This window comes from Ammodytes marinus (assembly GCF_949987685.1).
Source record: "Ammodytes marinus genome assembly, chromosome: 23".
NCBI classification, from domain to species: Eukaryota; Metazoa; Chordata; class Actinopteri; order Uranoscopiformes; family Ammodytidae; genus Ammodytes; species Ammodytes marinus.
Window position 1 is genome coordinate 8,492,822 of NC_137227.1, and position 14,396 is coordinate 8,507,217.

General features: G+C 42.2%; 1 protein-coding gene across 1 annotated transcript in view; it reads right to left on the bottom strand.

Annotated features, from left to right (window-relative positions):
- Positions 1–12,010: 12,010 nt before the first annotated feature.
- LOC307269283 (insulin receptor substrate 1-B) overlaps positions 12,011–14,396 on the bottom strand; it is a 45,803-nt gene continuing 43,417 nt past the window's right edge. Inside the window, exon 4 of the mRNA XM_080052212.1 lies at positions 12,011–14,396. This exon is cut by the window's right edge and continues 509 nt beyond it. The gene's annotated coding sequence lies outside the window, so the exon portion shown is untranslated.

A 14,396-nucleotide genomic window follows, 5' to 3' on the forward strand; every position in this document is an offset into this window, starting at 1 on the left:
GTGTGCTTACATTGCATAAAATAAAATGAAAACAAAGTTTTGGCCTTGCGTGTGCACAAATATGTACATATACATGTGGATGCCAGCTATTCTAGAAAACACGCTTGTTGACAAAATCACCTTTTGTCTTAACAATCCACTACCTGTCTGTACTTTGTGTGTGCTGAAAGAAAAAGTTTATACAACATTTTATATACAGCCTAGATTCTGTACATGGTATATAAACACTGGGGGGGGGGGGGGCAACATAGCTACTGGCAACGTCTCCATTTACAGAGCCTAAAGGCTGTGTATTAACACTGGATTTGTTTCAGCACACACAGTACGGTCAGGTAGTGGAATAAGATGATATTCATCACTGATTTAGAAAAAAAGTGATTTTGACAAGGACTCTCTAGAATCGTTTACTAAAAGTAAAAGTAACTCAAAACTGTGGTAAAATACATGGATCAGTATTCTACCTGAAATTGGCACAACAAAAATGGCTCCAGGAAGTGGTGTCCTTGATGCCAGGTGAACAGCATTGCCACCAATCAAGACTCACCAGCAGCAACATGAGTGTCAATGCTCAATGCCTGGTATGTTTGACAAGTTAAACCCTTGGATTGACAACACTACTGCAACTTATTCTAAGCCATTTGTTTTGGTCAAACACAAACTTGGGAAGAAGCTGTTCATCATGTTAGACAGGTCTACTGTTAACTCAAGGTAAATATCACATGTTACAGGCTTTTTCAGACCATATCAAAAGGCATCCAGGCTTTGTGATTCCCAGAAATTACTACAAGCCTACTGTTTTTTTCTCTCTTCCTTTTTCAGACTCCAATGTGCCTTTTCTGTCATGTCGCTTATCATTTGTTTACATGCCACAAGAGGTGAGCGCACTATCACTTCATCACACTAGTATCTGCCACACCAATACTGCAACGTAGGCACTTTCACTGAGCTACTGGTTTTCTTAACAGCTCTCTGGAAAACATTGTCATGAGGCACACTGATTGGTTTAGAATGAGAGTGACATATTTGTATCCTTAAAGCTGCAGTGGATTGTTTTAACAATAGCAGAGCAGGTCATTTATCTGGCATGATTGAACTTGGCACTGTAAAGAAAAGGCAGTGTGATTTATAGCAACTAGATGTAAACACATTTTGGAAATGTATTTATTCTTGAGGATGACGATTTTTTTAAAGACATATTTCAAGTGAAATGAGGGTATACAATGAGCATACAACATGAAAGTAATGTAATAAATGTAAGACCCTCAAAGGTGGAGTCAGCAATCCTGGAAAATGCTCGTTTTGTCAAAATCAGTGAATCAAATCAGTTTTATTTGTATAGCCCAAAATCACAAATACATTTGTCTCAGTGGGCTTTACATTTCATACAATATGATATATGATACCCTTAGCTCGGCTGAGAAAAAAACTCCCAGTAAAAACCCTTTACCGGGAATATGTCCTCACGATCCGCTACCTGTCTATACTTGTGTGTGCGCTCAAACAACTGTCATTCCTAAGCCTAGGTTCTGTAAACTGGTATGTTGTCAGCTATGGTGGCAGCCTTTGTTTATATACCCTTTGTTTACATACCAGTTTACAGAGCCTAGGCTGTGCAGTGTTCTACAGAATCGCTGAATCCACCTTTAACAAATTAACACTATTATGAAGATAGAATAATAATTTAAACCATTTTCCTTCTGGTATCTTTAAAATGTAATGTAAATTATTTGCCTGTATAACAGCATTAGAATGTTGTTTTCCTAATGTCCCCATTTGTTTTCTACTTTTAGCCAGTCCCATTAAAACCAAAGTGGACAATGGAGTGAAGTACATCGTTGTGAGACGACCGTATACTCCATTTGGTCAACACCGCCCCCTCAATAGTGGTCTGCTGTCAACCAAAACTGGATTCCCAACTGGAACTAATGGTGAAACTGAGACGAGCGGGAGTTACAGGGAAGCCTCGTCAATCATTGACCGTCAATCAAACCCTCTGCGGTTTACAAGCCGTAGCTTTGGTTACAATCAAAACAGTCCAGATAACAGACAGTCCCTAGCTGGAATGACTGGAGCGAAGAGTGAGGTGAGGCCCGCAACCCCCATTTTCACCAGCCACACTCGGCGCGGAGGAACCAGCTTTGAGACAATCCAATCCAGAGTAAATTACCACCCAAGACCTGGGAATTCATATGATTCATACCCTGCAACGATTATTAGGAAATCAGCTAGTCTTCCCACAGATGCTCAGAAATCAAATGACTCACCAATGGTAGCTGACTCCTCTCCTTTTTCACCCCAGAACGGTAGATATTTGAGCACTTCACTGCGACCTCCAAGAGGTCATCAACACAGTGGCTATAAAGAGAGAAATGAACTTGCAGCACCCTGGGTGAGGAGGACATCTAGCGGGATTCAATCAAGCAAATTTCTCGTCCTTGCAACTCAACCTACCCCTCGTGCACCATCCATCAGCAATAGCTTAGACGCCTCTTCTATGAAAAGTGACCCCAGCCCAGAAAAGCTGACATCACCCTTCACAGATTCCTCCCAGGGGTGGCAATCGGTGAGAAGTAGTACTAGTAAGACACCGAAACACACACAGGTCCAGTCGTATCCGATCAAGGACTCTCAGACCTCTGTTGTCGGACATGAGACCGGTGATAAGGTCACTGTTGAGGGAGACCATGCTTTTGACAGACACCCTTATCAGCAAAGGCCCTCTGGTGCTCAAGTTTATGGCAGGGTTTCTTCACATTTCAAACAATTTCAACAGTTGCAGAGGAGAGACCAGACTCAGACAGTGCAACGTCTGTCAGATAAAGCAAACCCCCTGCATCATAATGCTATTGTAGCCCGATATCAACACACCACAGCAGCCACACTCGCTCAGAATTCTGTACATCCTGCTCCAGGGACGGCTGACACCATGGAAAGTTTTGCCCCTGGACTTAATGCACATTTCAGCAGTTACATGACAGGCGGCGATAAATCTGTAGTAAGCCACCTGGGAAATGCCATTAGTGGATCAATGGAGACTAACAAACCTGGACAAAACAGAACAAGCATCTATGGCTTCGGAGGATTAGAAAATCCGCAAATGTTGAGAGCAATTCAGGAGCCATCTATTCCCCCCTCCAGTGGGTCTAATGAAAGGACCAACTCCCGAAGATACAGCTTCGACAAAGGAAAGTTTAGAATGCCATATAGACACCCCTTTTTGACACCCAAGTATAGCTTTGGCCGGAGAGGATTATCTACTTCCACTACTGCACCAGGAAAACTTGAGGGAACACCCACTCCTGGAGCTATGGATATCAAAGAAGTGACTAGCCCAAAGTCATTGACATCAGGCTTTAGTGCCGTGCGACCTCTGCTGCCGGAAAGGGATGATGCCGGTGTGGACAGCAGCCAGCACCGCACACGGTTCAGCATCTACAGAAGACAACATGCTCTCAAAGGATCTGGCACTCCACCACCTGAGGGAGCCAAAACTTTAGTTAGTGAATCAGACAAGCCAGCCAGAATCCAGCAGTTGGATTTTGAGGCTTTAAGACTTGGAGGTTCGCAAATCTGGCAACCCAAAAGCAGCAGTGGGATTAAGGGCTACAATAAAACAGGCCTTAACGAGCCGGTTAGCAGCCACCATGTCTCATCCACAATGAGTCCGAATGAGCAGAGCAGTGAAGGAGACATTAAACCACTTTTAAAGGCAGCGCCAGGGAGCACTAATTCAGACACCATTTTTACACCTGGCAAGTACAAAAAGAGCCACAAAATCTACAATCCTCGGGGATATCCTCCTTTCCAAAGCAGAACTACTGGAAACAATTTGAACAAAACACATGTGACATACAAAGAACAAAAGCCAACTACAGCAACTACAACTACATCATCGAGTCACAGAATCTCCTCAGATTTCCTCAGGTCAGCGGCAGACCTCAGAGTCAAATCGATCCCAAAATCCGAAGCAAGAACGCCCAACAACACCAAAACTGTTTCAGAGAAGGCGAACCTGATCAAGATACCCATCTTCAGCAGCAAAGTGAGAGGCCGACGTGTGAAAGGAAAACAGACTCATGGAAAACTGCTAAGTGAATCCACCTCTCTGATCAAGGCGACTGGGAATACAGCTATAGTCCGGCTGCCCAAGTGGCCTACTAGACTTCAGAATGCTAAAATTCTTGGAAGTGCTTCGTTCAGCAGTGTCAGAGGTAGGACACAGACACCCCACACACGGGCTGATAAGGTTTTTACCTCAAACGCCACAGCTGCGACCAAGCAAAAAGAAGAGGGTGCTGTGAACAGCATAGACGATGCGATCAGAACTTCTCAAGACCAGGGAGAAGATTTCATTGTTGTTGAGGAGAATTTGTTGGGTGTTCGAAATGAAAACGCTGAAACGTTAGATTTTTTCCTGGGCAACGAAGGCAGTGGAAGCGGGGATTTTGATGTGTCTGATGTTTTGTCAACTGATACCACAAACAGTCAGGGACTCACAGAGGATTTGTTAGAACTAGATTATCTACGAATATCAACTGGGAACGTCTCTTTCAAGTCAATGAAACGGTCCCACACTTGAAAATTGAGAGAAATGTGCCTATGTGTTTGGAACTTTTGCAATAAAAGTTGGAAAAGTAATTGTTATATTTTATTCTTGCATGGGCAAACAATAGCTCTTTAGCCAAATTACTTAATAAATGGATATTTTTTTATAGAAGTTTGACTATTTGGCATTTTCTAACAGATGCTTAGAACACAATTCTGTCAAAAACATTATGCTACATTTTGTAGACTTGGTTGTAATTAATTCACAGGAATAGGTTTCGTTGGACAAAACAAGACATGTAAGACATAACAATGCACTATGAGAAACTATAATGGACACTTATTTTATTATAAAGAAAGAAACTTACCAGCATATTAATTTATAGTTGCAGCCATTTACTTTCCTTCAAATTCATTATGGACCAGCTCAAGGCACACTACCGATTTGTATAAATAAATTGGCTTTTGAAAGAGTTTTCTGTGATTGCTTTGGCTTTCTGGCATTGCCATTGTTTCATTAATTGAGGTAAAAACCACTCATCCGCCATGCCAAACAGATTACAAGAAATGCTGGGAATAGTTTCAAAATACTCAGTACTGATAATGGTTTCTGGTAACTCAGCCTTTTTTTTGTCTTTAAATAACTGCATCCTCCAACTTTGACCTCTAGTACTCTCATATCGTGGGAGAAACAAAAAAACCTCATAGTGAGTGGAAAATCCGAAAATCAATACGGGTCAAATGAGAATTGCTGAGCATAACTTTTGCCTCATTTGACAAATAATTTGCATAATGCAATGCCAAGTATGAAGAGGAGGGGGGAGGGGGGGCTAAGTAAGGTCATATTTGAGGCTTTTTATAAATTGATTGTATTCCCATCTCTTGTGTCCTCATTTTCCACCAGGCAGGCAGCGGTTATTGAGCGTGCTGACACAGATTTTTCCATCTCCTCCTTCTAGCTCACTGGTCTCTGGGTTCACACTCTACGAGATGGAAAAACTTGTTCTTCCCCTTTTTGTAAGGTCTTTCTATGAGTTTGCCAAGCCATTAATAAGTACACTGAGCGTAATTGAAGAAAACAAGTCATTTAGTGGTTTGTTCCATGATTTAAAAGCCATACATGAAGTGCAGACTATAATGGGACTTGTTTGTTTGTTGCAATCACACAAATGATGATGCTATGATCTCATCTAATATTGTTAGTGGGCAATTGAACAGGCAATGGATTACACCTATAGTGGCCTAGTCTGTATTTACAGCCAGAGCAGAAGCACGCTCGTTCCACTAGATGGCGTTACTCATCCATCTTATTAACACACTGGTGACCTCATGCGCTGTCTGTTGTAGTAGTTCTCATGCTTTTGTACCCTGTTGGAGATTTTACAACAACAAAAAAAAACAAGTTAAAAGTGACTAAATATAGGATGCAGAATGTTCTCTGGAGATGTTGGTAAAAATATGAAAAAAACGTACAATTCAAGAGCCAAATAGATGTTCTAGCCTGCACCCTCATCAATCAATCAGCCAACCAAGCTCAAAGTTTCAGGGGCATTGGGTCCACGCTGCTATGAGCCCATGTTTAAGGGCTTCCAATGGGTCCATTCACACCACATGACCCATTCGCTAGTTTCCCCAGTCAGCCAGCTCCACCTAAATACCAGCTCCACGCTCTTGTCCTTGCCCCAACCAGCTCAAAGGGGCCCCACAGTGAGGAGAGGGTGTGTGTGTGTGGGGTGTTTAAGGGACCTGCCAATCAAAGTTCCACCACCATACCAACACCCGTGGAAAGTGGGCCCATCCACTTTCCCATAGAGCTGAGAGGTATTTAGGTGATCAGATGTTCTGAAGTTTTTTTTTCCCGTGTTGCTGCTGGCATGTCAAGGCGTTGGCCCCTGTCGGCTCCTTCAAAGTTCTCTCAATCTCTCTCTCTCTCTCTGTGCAATGCAATGCCTTTTTGTGAAGCAGTGTCTCGGGCGTCTGGTTCACACACTCCCCTCCTTTTTCCCAAGTGTGTGTACTCACCCATAATAGTCCTCCCTGTGTGTGTGTATGTGTGTGTGTGTGTGTGTGTGTGTGTGTGTGTGTGTGTGTGTGTGTGTGTTTATAACAGACAGTGTGGTGTTCTCTTGCAGAATAGGGGCCCTCCCCCCCACCTACTGTGAAGGGGAATTCTGTACCATGTGTCGGCGGTTTTCAGTGAGCTTTCAAGGAAAATAAAGTACAGAGGCCTCACAGTCCCCCCCACACTCCCTCCTCCGCTCCCCCAAAACGCCCCTCATCACCCTCCTCCTTTTCCCCACCTCCCTTTTTCCCTCACTCACTCCATGGGGCAATTTTGTCTTACAGTTTTAACTATATTCTCATAGCAGCCAACAGCTACAGGAGTGACAGAGCTAATATCGCATGCAAGCAGCCTGTTAGAATGGAGACAAATCCATAATGATCATGGCAAAAACATTCTCCTAAGAGGTGAGAGAGAGAGAGAGAACGAGAGAAAGGGTGAGGAGGGGTAGAAGGAGGGAGGGGAAAGGACAGAGAAAGGCTTTTTGTTTGGCTAAGTACACTGTGAAAGAGGGGGCGGTGAGGAAAAAAGGGAGAGCTGGAAATACATTAGAAAATGTTTGCGTCGGCCGTGGTGGCAGTTACGGATCAGATTACCTCACATGCCAAGCGCCCAGCCATCCGATACACATGGCTTGACCGTGTGTTTAAACTAACTGTATGGAGTCTACAGGGTTTAACTTTGACCTAAAACCTATATGATGAAAGGACTGGGGAGGTGTGTGTGTGTGTGTGTGTGTGTGTGTGTGTGTGTGTGTGTGTGTGTGTGTGTGTGTGTGTGTGTGTGTGTGTGTGTGTGTGTGTGTGTGTGTGTGTGTGTGTGTGTGTGTGTGTGTGTGTGTGTGTGTGTGTGTGTGTGTGTGTGTGTGTGTGTGTGTGTGTGTGTCTGTGTGTGTGTGTCTGTGTGTTGGAAGGAGGGGGATAAATAGGGAGAGTTGTTAGGATTTACTGAGGCAGCTTGTAGTGTACGGACTGTAATCCAGGGCTTTATTGCCTCTGTCAACATACAGCAGGTAGGACCTAAGCTGGAACACCTGTAGCATTACTTGTGTATAGTGTATTATGGAAAGAAGCCAAAGGGAAAACCCCTCAGACGAAAAAATATGCTCCTATATCACGTTCACTGTAACATACTTTCCGTAGCCTAACTCAACTGCCAAGCCCCAGACTATATATGCTACTTGTGTGAATGATGGGAAGGAAGCAATTTAGCATGGAGCATGGACCAGCGCCTACATTAACATTCCCACATTTTGCCATTGGATCAAGTAGCCATTTCCGTGTCCTGCATCCAGTGAACTTCCCGAAAGGAAGTCATAAAGAGGAAGACTTCCTGTATTGTCGCCAACATGCAATGGAATAGTGTACACATGCTCCCTAAGGCCAGGGGACCAGTGATGTGAACGGAATGAAATAGCACTCTTAGATCATATCAAAGAAGCCAGGGCATACATATTGTACATACAGTATAGGCCTACTTTTAACTGGACACTTCTTTGGCCGATATCCCTTCACAGGTTGGATACATGTTGGAATTGGTCCCTGTTAATGATCTCCCTCTAAAATAAAGAAACACAGCTTGACACTGCTTGACACAGATAAGTGTTATCTATGTAATTGTCCATGTTATCTATGTTGTCACTTTTACAGTTGCCTTTGTGCAGGTCATCTCAAATGCTGCTGAAGTATGAGGCCTTAAAGTTCAGGCAATACTTTCATAATATTGAACTGCTGTCTAATGATTCCTACATTTTTTTTTTTACTATTTCTTTGTTTTGACTTTTTATTCAATGCAATTTCTAATTTCCAATTGTGATGTATTTTACGCCCCTGTCAAGCACTTTGAATTGCCTTGTGTCTGAATTGTGTTATATAAATAAACTTGCATTGCCTTTAACCTTTAAAATCAACCTTCCACATAGGGACTGTAGACATTTTTTTTAAAGTGGACAGGGTTTCCAAAAAAAAAATAAAAAAAAAAGTAGTAGGGTCGTAAATAGTTTTTATTTGTTCCATACATTTTTGCTTGATTTCAGCCTTCCTGTGCAATATAGTTTAAAGCTTAGATTAATAGCTGCGCGGAAAAGACAACTTAACAGCAACCCAATCATTTTCATACAGTCCCTAAGATGTTTAAAAAACTTGATCATTTTACGAGTGTGACTGTTGCTGAGCTCATCGTCTATTCGTTACGAGGCTTACCAACTCAGCAATAACAGTATCCTGGGGGAAATAATGTGTATGCCTGCAACAGAGTGTTCAGCAGTTCAACAAGTTCATTCTCCCTCTACTACTTTAAGAGCGGTATTTTATGACAGAAAAGGGATATTTTAAAACCTGTATAACTTTGGGTGTGTCAGAGAATTGAACATTTTCTAAGGTATATTCTGAATAACTGAATAAAACCAACTTTCATCACAGGAAAATGTGAGCCCTGTAACACTGTTTGAAGTTAGAAAGTTACCTGAAGAGTTACTGTTTCACTGTTGTGATTTACGGCAAAATAATTTGGTTTTGATAAAAGAAATTATGCTAGAATTATTCTATACTGAGAGTTTTTATCTAGAGAAAATATGTTTTGGAAACTTACTGCAGACTGTGCAAATTATACCCTCCCCCCCGAAACTGTATAGTGCACCTTTAAGAAAAGTCAAGTACAATAAACAAACATAAGGCCTGTATTGCGTAACAGAACTTGTTTTTTATCTTTCATCCATTCATCATTATTTCTTGCCGGGAAACACTGCTGTCTTATTAAAGTCTAGCTGAGGTTCAAAGCGTATTTCTCCTAATAGCTGTCCTGGAGCTTTCCACCACATCACATATCTTCATCAGCAGATTTTCTTTCTTTCTGGCCAATTTAAGAACTTCACATGCAAACCGGACAAACTCCCATCTGCAGATGAAGATCTCGTGATATGATTAAAAGTTCCAGCTACACTAAACAGACCCTGGTGGTTTTCATGTATTGGATTAGGTCACGGAGATATTTCCCAATGATCGTCCGTGCAGTCAGTGTGCAAACAATTTTTAAGGGTATTGAGTCTATTGCTGCCAGTAGGTGCGTATAGGTGTGTTTACGCTGAGGCTGGAATAGATACAGTATCACACACACACACACACACACACACACACACACACACAATGAGGAGATGATACACACCGCCCACACTCAGACACAAGCGCTCCACCTGTTGGCCTCTATCCAGGGCACCTCTCTTCTATTGAACTCGCTGTCCTCTTTGCCTTGGCTCCTATCCAGCCTCTCTCCACCTCCTCCTCCCTCTCTCCTTTTCTCTCACTCTTCTTGACTGATGATGTTGCCACCACCACGACAGCGAGGCGGCCATCACATTGCAGCCTGTCACCAAGACAACACGCTGGCAGCTGTGCCTTTGCTCCTGTAAAAGTCATCACTGGAGATTTGAATGTGTCTCACTATAGACTTAAAGGTGGAGTCAGCAATTTCTGGAGAATGCTTGTTGTCCAAATCACTTTTAGTTAGAATCAATGAATATCTAGAGATCTGCTACCTGTCTGTAGTCTACTGTTTGTGTGCTGAAAAAAATACAAAGCCTAGGCTCTGTAAATGTGCATTGCTAGCTGCATTGTGCCCCCTATGTTTATATACACTTTGTGTACATAGCGGTTTACAGAGCCTACACTGTGTATTCATTTAACACTAGACTTTTTTGTTCAGCCCACACACAGTAGCCTACAGCAGGTGGCAGATTGTGAGGAGAGTTTCACCGATTTTGACAAGCGTTCTCCAGACTCCACCTTAAAAGCTTAACTGTTATTTGGCTTTTTTCAGTTCATTCATTCACAAAACTTTGCACTGAAGTCGAAGCACAGCTTGAGCAAGTGCATTATGGGAGGAGGGGGAATATCATCCCTGTTGACACAATCTGAAGTAGGGCTCCAAATCCCCTCGGGAATTACACTGTTAAAGATGTTAAGTGAGCACAGGCTGAGAAGGGAACATGATTCGTACGGAGAGTGTGAGTTTCAGGTGTGGGTGTTAGGGCTTCTTCTGGTTTCATACAGGTGCCACTCAGCTTTTATTTTTTGTCTGCACAACCTCATTTTCATTCATTTCGGAGAGGGGAGTGGGAGGTGATGCAGGTGCAAGCCCGATCTGTGTGTGTGTGTGTGTGTGTGTGTGTGTGTGTGTGTGTGCTCATTTCTATCCATTCCTTTGGTGCCATCGTCTGGGTTGAGTTACTTGGCCATCTGTGCATGGGGGCGATACAAGATCCCATATACATGTTAACAATAAGAAGAGAAAGAAGCACTGATTGAGCCCCTGGACAAAAAAACTGAAAACTTGTTTAATTAAACAAAGTGTTGACAGGTGAGAAGAGAGGGAGATCTTTGAGGTTTGCCGGCAAACACCACGTCGCTCCAAAGCACTAGCAAAATCCAGGAATCAACCCAGCTGGCAACACGTCAACATTGTGAGGGGAAAATGATATTATCAATGGGAGTGGTGACTGTGTGACTCACAATCGGGCTTGTTTTCTTTTCCGTGTTGGTGTGACATCTGTGTGTGTGTGTGTGTGTGTGTGTGTGTGTTTGAGTGTGTATGTGTGTGTTTGAGTGTGTATGTCTGTGAGGAGCAAGAATCCGCCTGCCTCTGCGGCCTCCCACACAGATGCTCACACTTGCCTCAGCCCGTAAATCGTGGCGTCGTAGCGGCTGTATTTTTTCCCTTAAGCCCGTCACTCGTTAAAAGGTGCTCCCAGGAACTAGTAGTATTCCTACACAGTTTCTGTTAAAGGTGCAGTGTGTAATATCTGAATATTTAGTGGCATCTAGTGAGGAAAGTTCTAGAATGCAACCGCTGCCTGGATAATCCCTCCCTTTCGAATAATTACAGAAGCTACAGTACAGTGGCCTTCAAGGACAAGAAGCTATAGTTACTAGGTGGCATCATCCACCACTGCCTCAAGTCTCTCCACAATATCATATCAAGTGATGAAGTAAAGATGAATATAGTTATTTATTCTATAGTACTTCTTCTTCGTCTTCCAACAGGTGCATTTCCCCAGTACACCCACTTTAAAAATGCATATGGCCAGCACGTTTGTCCATTCTGTGCTACTGTAGAATTGTGGCAGTGCAAAATGGTGGCCTCCATGTTGGCAAGCCCCGCTCTTATGTAGCCTAGATATGAAAATCTCTTTCTAAGGAAAATAAAAGATTTAATTTTTTTTCAAGTGATTATACATTATGCTATTTAAAACACATTTATGATCATCAGAGGAAAAGTGAGACTGTTTCAGAAATGTTTTAAAGATCCTTTTACAATCATTCCCAACTAACAAAACTCAAAACTAATAAAAATAAAAATAAACACTCAAACAAAAGAAACCATAAGCCATTTTGTCGTTTGATTTTTTTTTTCAATAGCAACAGAAGTAAAACCGTCTACATCAATGGCAAGAATCTGACAATACACTCCCATTCAGAACGGAACGAGAGATAAAACATTTTTTGAACAGGCAGCAGTGCTCTCTTGCACATTTTATGAACATCCCCTAAAACTCGCTTTAACAAACGCAGTGGATTAAATCATACAGCCACTTTAAACTCTTGAACCCCCATGAGCTAAATTTATTAAGCTTGGGCTGTGGACCATGGAGCGGACATGCCACGGGCAATCAAGACGGGAGATTTTCCAGAAAAATAAAAAAAATTCAATCAAACTCACCAAGATGCTCAGAATGGCAGAGTGATAACAAGCCAGTCTGTGTTTGTGCATGTTCTGGTCTAAAACCATAAGTACCTGTAAGCATTTGTGTTTACCCCCAACATACATTTTTCGACTCATCATGAGTTTGCCTGCAAGTCTGCATTGGATTTAATGTGTTGAATCTGGTTTGAATTCCAATTGTTTTGCTTTTTTTCCCTCCCCCACTTCTGCATTAGTAGCTGCTACTCCAACCACAGATCCTCAATCTGCTCATAATTAAGCTGCAATTGTTACACTCTAGGCTAGGCCTCCCGAAAGTCACGTGACCAGAACATAGAGAGTGTGTGAACTTTCTCAGGGGCAGGCAGGCAGACAAACACATGAGCACAATCTGGAGCTGCTACGTTGACGCACATGTGTGGCAGACATTAGGCGTTTGTTGATGTTTTTCCCCCCTCGTTCTGGATCAAAGTGGTGGGGGGGGGAATTTCAAGGTTCAAGCCTACGCAAGTCTTTTCGAAATGACCTTAATCTCCAAGAGTCACACACAAGCAGACTGTTAGGAGGCGAGATATGTCACAGTCCAAAAGAACCTGCAAAAGAAAACAATGGGAGGCTGGGGTTTTACATTTCAAAACAAAAACAAAGCAAAATGTCCAGACGTGGGACACCGAAGGTTTGCTTCTGAGGTGCTGTCGCAGCTTAAGTCTTTTTTTCTTTTCTTTCTTCTTTTTTCCGCCGTTGTGTTTTGGCACTTGACGGCCCCTGCGACAATATAGTCCTCCATTAACCGGCAAAGAGAAAAAGTCCAACAAACTCCTTTTTTTCCGATTATGGCCGCCGCTGTCAATCAACTCATCTTGATAGATCATTTTCACATAAAAAACAAAACATGAACAAGATATTATTATTATTCTTTTTTACGAGAACTGTACAGCCCAAAAATAGACACAAAAATAGACTCGGAATATTTATGCTAGGACAGACCTATAAGTGCTAGCTGCGAAGTCGGGACAGAGAGACAGACAGGTCAAAAAGACAGACAGGCACTTAAGTGCTGATGCATTGCGGGAGATTAAAGGTAAGAGCTAAGCGAAAAGACGCAGAAGGAGAAGACCGAAACAGAAAGTCTTAGAGAAGGAGATTAGGGTCTAAGAAAACTTTAAATTCAAGCGGTTTAAAAATATTAAAAAATGTAATATCGTTCTTAAAACATTTTGGTACCTTTACGTATAAAACAACTGAGAACAAATTAGCATTTATAATTAAGGAAACCGACAGAACTGAAATGAGGGCTGACCCAAGCTAGAAGCAGTGTAACGACTGCTACAGAGCTAGCATTAGCATGGCTAGTTATAAGGTCTCCATTCTCAACTGTTTGTACCGCATGTAAATCATTTAGCATCCTGAGAGGACTATGGGATTAAGTGGGACACCAAGTGTCTGGAGTTTATGGCTGTAATGGGATTGCTTGGCTCTATATCAAGGGTTTCAACCTGAGCTGTAGTCAGCAGGAAATCATGCCACGATGCTAATATCTTACTCTGATCGAAGGCTGACCTGGCTTTAGTAAGCTACTGTATCCCCTGCTACAAGTGTGTGGTTGATACTTTAGGTGTATGGCTCTGTTAAAAATAGAAAAAAAAGGGAAATTAATAAAAAGCAGCAGAAGTTATAAAGAGCAGAACGCTAATAGCAGCTAAGCTACATTTTCTCACAGTAGAAAGGAAGGCCAGCAGCTTGCTAGTACCATTATCATTATGAGCGTTCTCGAAAATGCTGCATTCAAGCCATATGGGATTTTTTTTGTCATTTCCAGTTTCCAATGGAATTATGAACAATGACACAGATACACGTGATGCCACATGTCAGCCAAAGTAATTTAAGGTAAATAAACCCATATTGTATGGATATAGTGTTTAAGTGAACATAAACTGTAATCATAAGACTGTTGATTTGCATGTTGTAAACCTCCGATTTTCTACCATTCATCCCACATGACATGAACGCAGCAAAAGCTCACACCAGTGCTACCCAAACATCTTACTCATCTGCTGCTTAAAAGAAAAAATGTGTAACTACATCAAATCAAGCA